The sequence below is a fragment of the Serinus canaria genome, chromosome 26 (genome assembly GCF_022539315.1).
Source record: "Serinus canaria isolate serCan28SL12 chromosome 26, serCan2020, whole genome shotgun sequence".
Lineage (NCBI taxonomy): Eukaryota > Metazoa > Chordata > Aves > Passeriformes > Fringillidae > Serinus > Serinus canaria.
Window position 1 is genome coordinate 2,634,852 of NC_066339.1, and position 7,873 is coordinate 2,642,724.

Here is a 7,873-nt window from a genome sequence, read left to right on the forward strand (position 1 = left end):
GGCTGTTGAATGAGCTTTCAGCAAGAAAACATTTTTCACACATATTGCTCTCTTCTACAAGAAAATTTCCCTGCCAGTTTATTGTATGCTTATTTTCAATTGAAATTTTTCTGTCCAAATACCAAGAGACCAAACAGAACTTTCAAAGCAGAACTTTCAAAACAGAACTTTCAAAGCTTGCTTCCAGTGTTACTAATTATCCGTAAAGGTATTAATCATATAAAATTAATCATCTTAGTGAAGTCCTGGTTGAAACACTAATTCTTCATTGTTGCCAGATCAATTTATAAGTAAGAATTTATAAGTTCTTTATAAGTAAGGACTTTAGTGCAGATTTTAAAATTGCCCACTGTTACTTTCACTGCAAAAATAATCCATTCTGAATTACTTTGGAATATTTGTTTACACAAGAATAGAATCTCAAAGTATGTATTTTTGTGTTAAAATGGTATTTTACAGCTCATTACTTCAGAACTATATCAGAATGATGGGATTTCAAATGTCAATATACTTATATAAATTTAAAAAGTTCAAGTGCCTTATAATCCAAATTTGATCATTTTCTCAAGCCAGCGTTCTGGTAATGGGACCTGCCATAAGAGCAATTCTTTTCATGCATGACAGACTAAAATCCAAAAATAAATAATAAAAAATCACTGAGGCTGTGTTTTAGCAAGGACCCAAAATAACCCCCTGCTCAAGATTTCTGCATGTCGGGGACATCGACCTCCAGAAATACCCAGCAGAGCCCCAGGCCTGTGCTGGGCGTTTCACTGCACTCTCCAAAAGCTGCAGATCCTCTCCTTGTTTCCCTTGGAAGAGCAGCTGTTCTCCATTGCAGAAACTGTTTCAAAACAAATACCACCAAGGTTTTTCAGCATGGTCCCTTCCAAATCCTAGAGGGCACAGCCACCCTCGGCTCCCTCCTGCACCGTTCTGGCTTTAATGCAAAAGGCAGAGCTGACCTTTGCTTCCTCCACCTAGACAGCACAGCAGGGCAGCAAAATCTCCAGAGAAAACGTGCTGGGGTAAAACAGTGCCAGTGGAATTAACCCAGGCCAGGCAAGAGGTGCTTCCTGGTGGGACAGTGCCAGTCTGTGTGACGTGGAGGGCACAGTCACCACCCTGACCATCTCTGCTCTGCCAGTTTTCACGTCCCTCCAATAAGTTTTTATGGTGTGGGGCAGCAATGTCCCAGTGAGAAAGTATGGTTCTCTCCAGAGCAACATATTTGCAATATTTTCGTGAATAATCACCTATCTGAAAGGCTGAGGAGGAGGCAGGCTCCTGGCTGCCCTGATCCTCCAGATAACAATGTGTTCTGGAGCAGGGGGAAGCAAGGAAATCACAGAGGTCTCAGGTGCCCCAATACAGCAGCAGAACCCTGTCACCATCACAGGGGGGATGGAGGGAAATCAGTGACACACAGTGCTCTGAGGCAGAGGAAGGCTTGGAATTGGAGCAGGCTTCCACCTCTGCTCCTCAGTGACCTTAAAGCCAAGGTAACAAATTGCTGTAGAACTGTTTTCCAGAACTGACACAAGGGGACTAGAGAAGAATGGAGCTGCTGCTCATTCAGGACTCCTAGGTTTATGGAGAATGAGATTAATTTACCACTGCAATTGAAAGTGTCTTCTGAATGCCTTTGGTAATTCCAAACATGTGTAAGACCTGGCATTTCTTCAAAAGCCCTGAAAGTGATGCCTTTTAGGACAGATGGAAAGGGACTCTTGACAAGGACACTTGGTGATAGTGGGGGATGGCTCTAAACTGAAGGAGGGTAGATTTAGATGAGATATTGGGGAGAAATTCCTCCCTGTGAGGGTGTTGAGGCCCTGGCACAGAGCAGCTATGGCTGCCCCATCCCTGGAAGTGTCCAAGGCCAGTTTGGATGGGGCTTGGAGCAACCATGGACAGTGGAAGGTGCCCCTGCCCGTGGTAGGGGTTGGAAGAAAATGATCCTAAAGGTTCCTTCTAGCCCAAACCACTCTGGGATTCCATGATAATTAAAGCAATATTGGAAGCTGCCATCCCTAATGAGAGATCACACCAGGAGGCTACACAGCAGAGCAGAGGGGGAAATCTGTTAAGGTCACTTTAGGGAGAGAAGAAAACAAGTGCAGGATTTAACTGCTCAGCAAGAACTTGCTGGGTTCTGAGTGAGATCTCAGGAGATCAAACCTAAGCCACAACTGCAGGAGGAAGGGTGAGGGACAGAAGGGCCAGGTGACACCACAGCTCAGCTCACACTGCTGAAACAAAAGCTGCCAAAGCACCCAAATCAGCCTCATCTGCTTTGTTTCTGCTGTACCCAAGGGCTGACAGGACCATCATACTCAGATAATTTACTTTCCCTTGTAAAAGCTGCATTAGAATCTGTATGATGAGGCAAGACTGCAGCTCAGCATGGAGAATGGAGCTGATGTCTTGCTCAGCTTTTTGTGTAAGGTGACAATAACAGAAAAACCTGTGAGGAAGGATCTCTACAGACCAACTTTGTTCAACACTAACTGCTCACTCAGCTCTCTGCATTTCCCAGGAGTTCCTCTGGTGTCCTCAGCTTTTGGAACAAGTGCTACTCACTGAGTGCTGAATTCTCTTCCCACTGTTTAGGAAAAGAAGTCTACCAGTTTTAATTATATAGATTATATATATATATACATATACATGATAACCAACTGCTTCCCTAAAGATGGAGCATCTTCATTTCTTCTTAAAGCCCTACTTCTAAATATAAGGATTGAAAACGTTTATGGCTAAGAAAAAATTAAGCTACTTCATCTAAAAGGAGATCAGCTAGAGGGACTGCTATGAAGAGGTTTGATTGGGAGAATTACATCATTGCTAATTCAAGAATCTGAAATTCGCTTTAGAATCTGAGAACAGAAAAGCAAGATCCTTATATTTAAAAAGCAAATCAGATCAATCTGGTTTCACCTTTAGCCAAATGCCACATGCCTGACACCCACAATTTCACTCCTGCTCAGTGGGTCTGACTAAGGAGTGAAGGTTAAATTTTGCCTGGAGGAAAACAGATCAATCTCTAGAGAGATGGATCATAATCAGTTTCCATTAGCCAGCATGGGACTCATCCTCTAATCACTGCTGTAATTAGTTTGGTGGGGCTTTTTTTGGGGGGGTGTGGGAGGTGGCAACAACACATCTGAAACTTCACAGGTTACTCAGTCACTCCTGCTGCTGAGGGGATGCCAAGAAATGCCAGAAAGCCTGGAATGCCAAAAAGCCCATTCCAACTCCTACACCTGCAACCAGGCTGCACTTCATCGGGCCTGGGTGATTATTGTCACTTCAGCTGCAATACAGACAGGAAATGTTGACACTGACAGAGAAGAGATGGTTTACATAACAGTCCTGCTTTCTCCCGGTTTCCTTTCACCCCTTACATGACACTGCTGCTCCCCTCTCTAATCCCTTGTTCAAACATGTAATTAAGCAGCAGCCACACCCTTGCCAGCTCTTCCTTAGCAAGCTACACCTCCGGAGAGCAATTACAACCACTGGGGAATTTACTTGCAGGGTTTGGAACTGCTGTTTGTGTGTTTTCACTTTCCTCAGTCTGTTTTCCTGAGGAATTCTGTGCTCTGGAGAAGTCAGTGTCTCAGTGCCTATAAATGTTCTGATGTGGCATCTCCAGCCTGATCTAAATCATTGGGCCTGACATTCAATCCTGAATCCCTTGATCAGTAAAACCATCAAGGAATGAGCATTGACAATTCAGTACCACCCTGCTTTGGAAAGTGAAAAGGAGTCAGCAAAACCTAAGGAACACTGAATGTAGCCCAAAGCAGAACAAAATATGGAATTACCACTGAACAGCAGTTTAATACATAGAGAAAGCACTCCAGCAGAACACCTGGCACAGGGCTGAAACTAAGAAAATCAAGAATTTTCCAGCTTCTAATCTGGCCAGGAAACATCATCCATTGGTTTTAGACAGCAGAAGGGAATCCTGGCAGGACAATATCTTATTAGGAAAATGGATGTTCTTTGGTGTTAAAGAAGATCAGATGATCAAGGCTTTCCTGTATGCCCAATTTTACAGCAGAACCCAGGCATTGGCCTCAAATTACCAGATAAAATATTTAGTCCTTATCCTCACAGTGATAACTCTTCTGCAATAATTGTCTTTACTTCAACAATCCATTCAGCACTTCCTCAGTGCTCTTTGAGTTTTCCTTCTTGTCCTTGCGGATTTCAAACACCAAATACTCCCCAGGGAATCAGAAATTCATAGCTTTTGGAGGGTTTCCCTAAACTCTCTGGGACATGAAGAGGAACAGTGAAGCTGCCAAGTTTTGCTGTGCACCTTTGGTGTCTGAATGATGGGGACACTAAAATCTGACAATTAAAGTGGGTGGGATGGAGTAGGAAGTTATTCTGTTGTGTTTCTGACAAACTGTTCTGGAGGAAAAATATTTATAGCTTTACACCAAAAGAAAAATAAAACCAATCCAAACCTGCTCATGTCTATGTCAGTGAAATGGATTTCTGAATGAAATGAAAGTCTGAAATGGATTTCTGCTTCAAGTGCGAAGAAGAATATACTTGGCTTTTTCTTTTGAAGCATGGCTTAGGCACACATGGCTTTTAGATAGAATATTGCCAGCAGTTCCTGCACAAACCCCACCAGACCCACTGTGCAAAGTGGTGCCTGTGTGAAGGCTCCTTCTGCCTGGAAAAGGCAAGCCTGTACTGAGCACACTGACTCACGGATTGCCTCTTTTTTTATCATCTCTATTTCCATAATCCAGCACACACAGGGGGCCCTGTCAGGCATTTAGCAAGATCTTGCCCCCAGGGCTGTGATCCAAGCTGATGGGTGCAGGAGTGACTCACGGGGCTGGAAAGCTCTGGGTAACCTCAGCCCAGGTGATGCCTTCAGCCTGGGATGAGCACAGATGCTCGTGGCACCTCTGTGCAAAACGCATCTGCTGTTGTTACTGATCAGATGTGTACTCTGGGGATTTTGTTCCGTTTCCCCTTTTCCTCTTGAATCATTGGATTTGGGCACATTCCAGTTCTACTGCACGGAGTCCAAGTCTGAGAACAAGTTAAGCTGTGGCAGGAAGGAAGGAGTGTGCACAACCCCAATTCCCTGGTGACAGGTCTATTAAGCAATAAATAATGAGCCTTTTATTACAGGTTCTAATTAGAACAGGGCTTGTCTGATTTAGGAGCTCAACAGAGCACTCATTCCAAAATTCAGTTTGATCTGTTGCAGTGACATTCAAGCTCCATTTTGTTTTCTTTTTGGATTGATGATGCACAGGAAGAAAAGGGAAAGGAAAAGTATTCGTGTCACCAGCTGCAGAGGATTGCTTTGGTTCTAGGCTCCTTAGAGAGACTGGAACCCAAATTTCTAAAAACATGTGCATTCCAAGCCTTTAGACACCATGAGTTGACATTTTAAGTGGGGTGGAACATGCTGGACACAGGCAGGAGCTGCTCAACAGGGAAACAACAAGAGAGGGTGCTCAATTTGCTAGATAATGTGCACTATATCAAACCTATAAATGTAAAACCCAAGGTTTTATTTTGTTTTCTCACACAAGGTCCAGAATGCTTTTCAGAAAGTCATGGAAAACATTTTCTTATTAAGGTAGTAGAAAGCCAAGCAGACAGATTTTGCACAAATTTCTTAAAAGCCTTTACGTCACTGACAACAATTATAAGAAATTTTTAGCCACAAATATTGTTTAGCAAACAGTAAAACTGAAGGCTTTGTTAAAAATATTCTGAATCAGAACAGCTGTAATGAGCTAAAATGAAGAAGTGAAGGTGACCAGAATGCAAAGTATTGTGGAAAGTCCCTTGTCCTCCATTAACTTCTCAAGACTATAAATCAGAATAGACAAGGAGAGCAAAAAAGAGGTTTTGGAATCATACCCATAAATTTAGATGATTAGTAGCACAGGAAAAGCAGTATCTAATGGGAAAGTGCTGTTCTAAACTGGGACTGTTTACTGGGGAATGATGGAAGCCCAATCCTCTCGTTCTAGGAAGTCAAGAGTTCTTGAAGTTCCCTTTCAAAGTGCGCTCCCAAAGCAGATCCCTGAAGCCAAAGACAACAAACTTGGCCAGGGTTATTGTCAGGCTGAAGCAAACAACTCCTCAGCTGTGTGCCTGCAGGAGCTGTGAGCCCAGCCAGAGCAGTCAGGCACCAGCACCATCCCAGGAGCCCAGCAGCAGCTCCTGCAGAGTTATCTGCCTGCTGCAGGACAGGGTTGGCACACACAACTCTGCCACAGAACTGCAGAAACCCTTCTTGCCACCAGGCCAGGAGCTGATGCAGAAAAGCCATGTCTAACTCCCAGCATCTTCGTGCTCCACCCTGGCCACATCAGCACAGTGACCTGCACAGAATGCAGCTCATTATGCATTGAAGGGACTGATACAATTAGTGACTAATTGCTGACGTGGGAAAGAGAAAAAAACCAAACATTTGGGTGACTTGCTCTTGACAGCCTTCTGTTGGAGTTTTCATGCTTCATCCATGCTGCTACAGTAGAGAGAGCTCAGAGCCAGGAGAATGGTGGCAGTAAAGCTTCTGGGAGAAGTTAAAGGTTTTCTGCTCTGTCCTGAGTGCAATCAGTTCCTCTGAATGCAATTTGTACAGCCAGCATAGGGAGGAGAGTGGAACTGAAAATTCAGGCTACACATTCCAGGAGCAACAGATCCTGTAGAAGCTCAGCACGACTGACAATCCCCCATTTTCACACAATCATGGAATGGTTTGAGTTGAAGGGACCTTAAGGCCCATCCCACCCCACCCCTGCCCTGGGCAGGGACACCTTCCACTAGCCCAGGTTGATCCAAGCCCTGTCCAACCTGGCCTTGGACACTCCCAGGGATCCAGGGACAGCCAGAGCTTCTCTGGGAGTTCCATTCCAGCCCCTCACCACCCTCACAGGAAGAGTAGCCTCCTAACATCTGATCTAAATCACTCTCTGCCACTTTAGGATCATCCAATTCAGTTACATCAAGAGAATTTTCTTTCTGCAAATGCAAGATGGAGTCCCCAGCACTTCAAGTATAACCAACCCCAAAATTTTCTTGAAAACTGCACTTGAAATACAAATTGCTTCTATTCCACCAATGTAATTAAGACATTACAGGTCCTGATTGTCTGATTTGCTTAAAAATAGCCAGACATATATTTGGAGAATTTAAGATACAGGTTGTCTTATCTAAAAAGGATTTGGGATAAATTAAAAAAAATATTCTTTATCTAATCTTCCCTAAACTCAAATCACCTTCAGCTTTATCAAAGTACTTAGACATTGTCTGATGTGAGTGAACAGATGATTCATTTGGTGATTAATAACTTCTAATACAGCTGTCATCAACAAGGCTTAAACACCAACTTCGGAACATCAAAGCCATGCGAGGGCAAACAGGGAGAATCAAATTAATAAATGGGATTTTTGTAAACTGGATCTGCTCCGGCTCCTTCAGCACTGGGCTGAATAATGATGTTGATTGTAATAGTTTATTCTTAATGCTCATAACAACCCATCATTCCTCAGACAAGTATACAGCACTTATCTTCCCATCCATCAACCAGCCCTGCATTTGTGTTAACCAGTTGTAACAGGATCTTGTGTTTGAGCATCAAAGGTGATTCAACAAACATTTCACACTGTCACTTTCTCAGCATTGCCCAGTTTCTGTTTTGGTTTAGCCAATTTTCTCCATCCCATTCTTATTTCTCTTTTCTTTTCACAGACTATTTATTTTTTTGTGCTCAGGATCCTGTTCATTAATATTATTTCTAAAATGCTCCTCAACAGCAGCAGCTCTCATTCTATTTTTCCTATTTTTTGCAATATCTTTCAGTTACCTGCTTTGCACC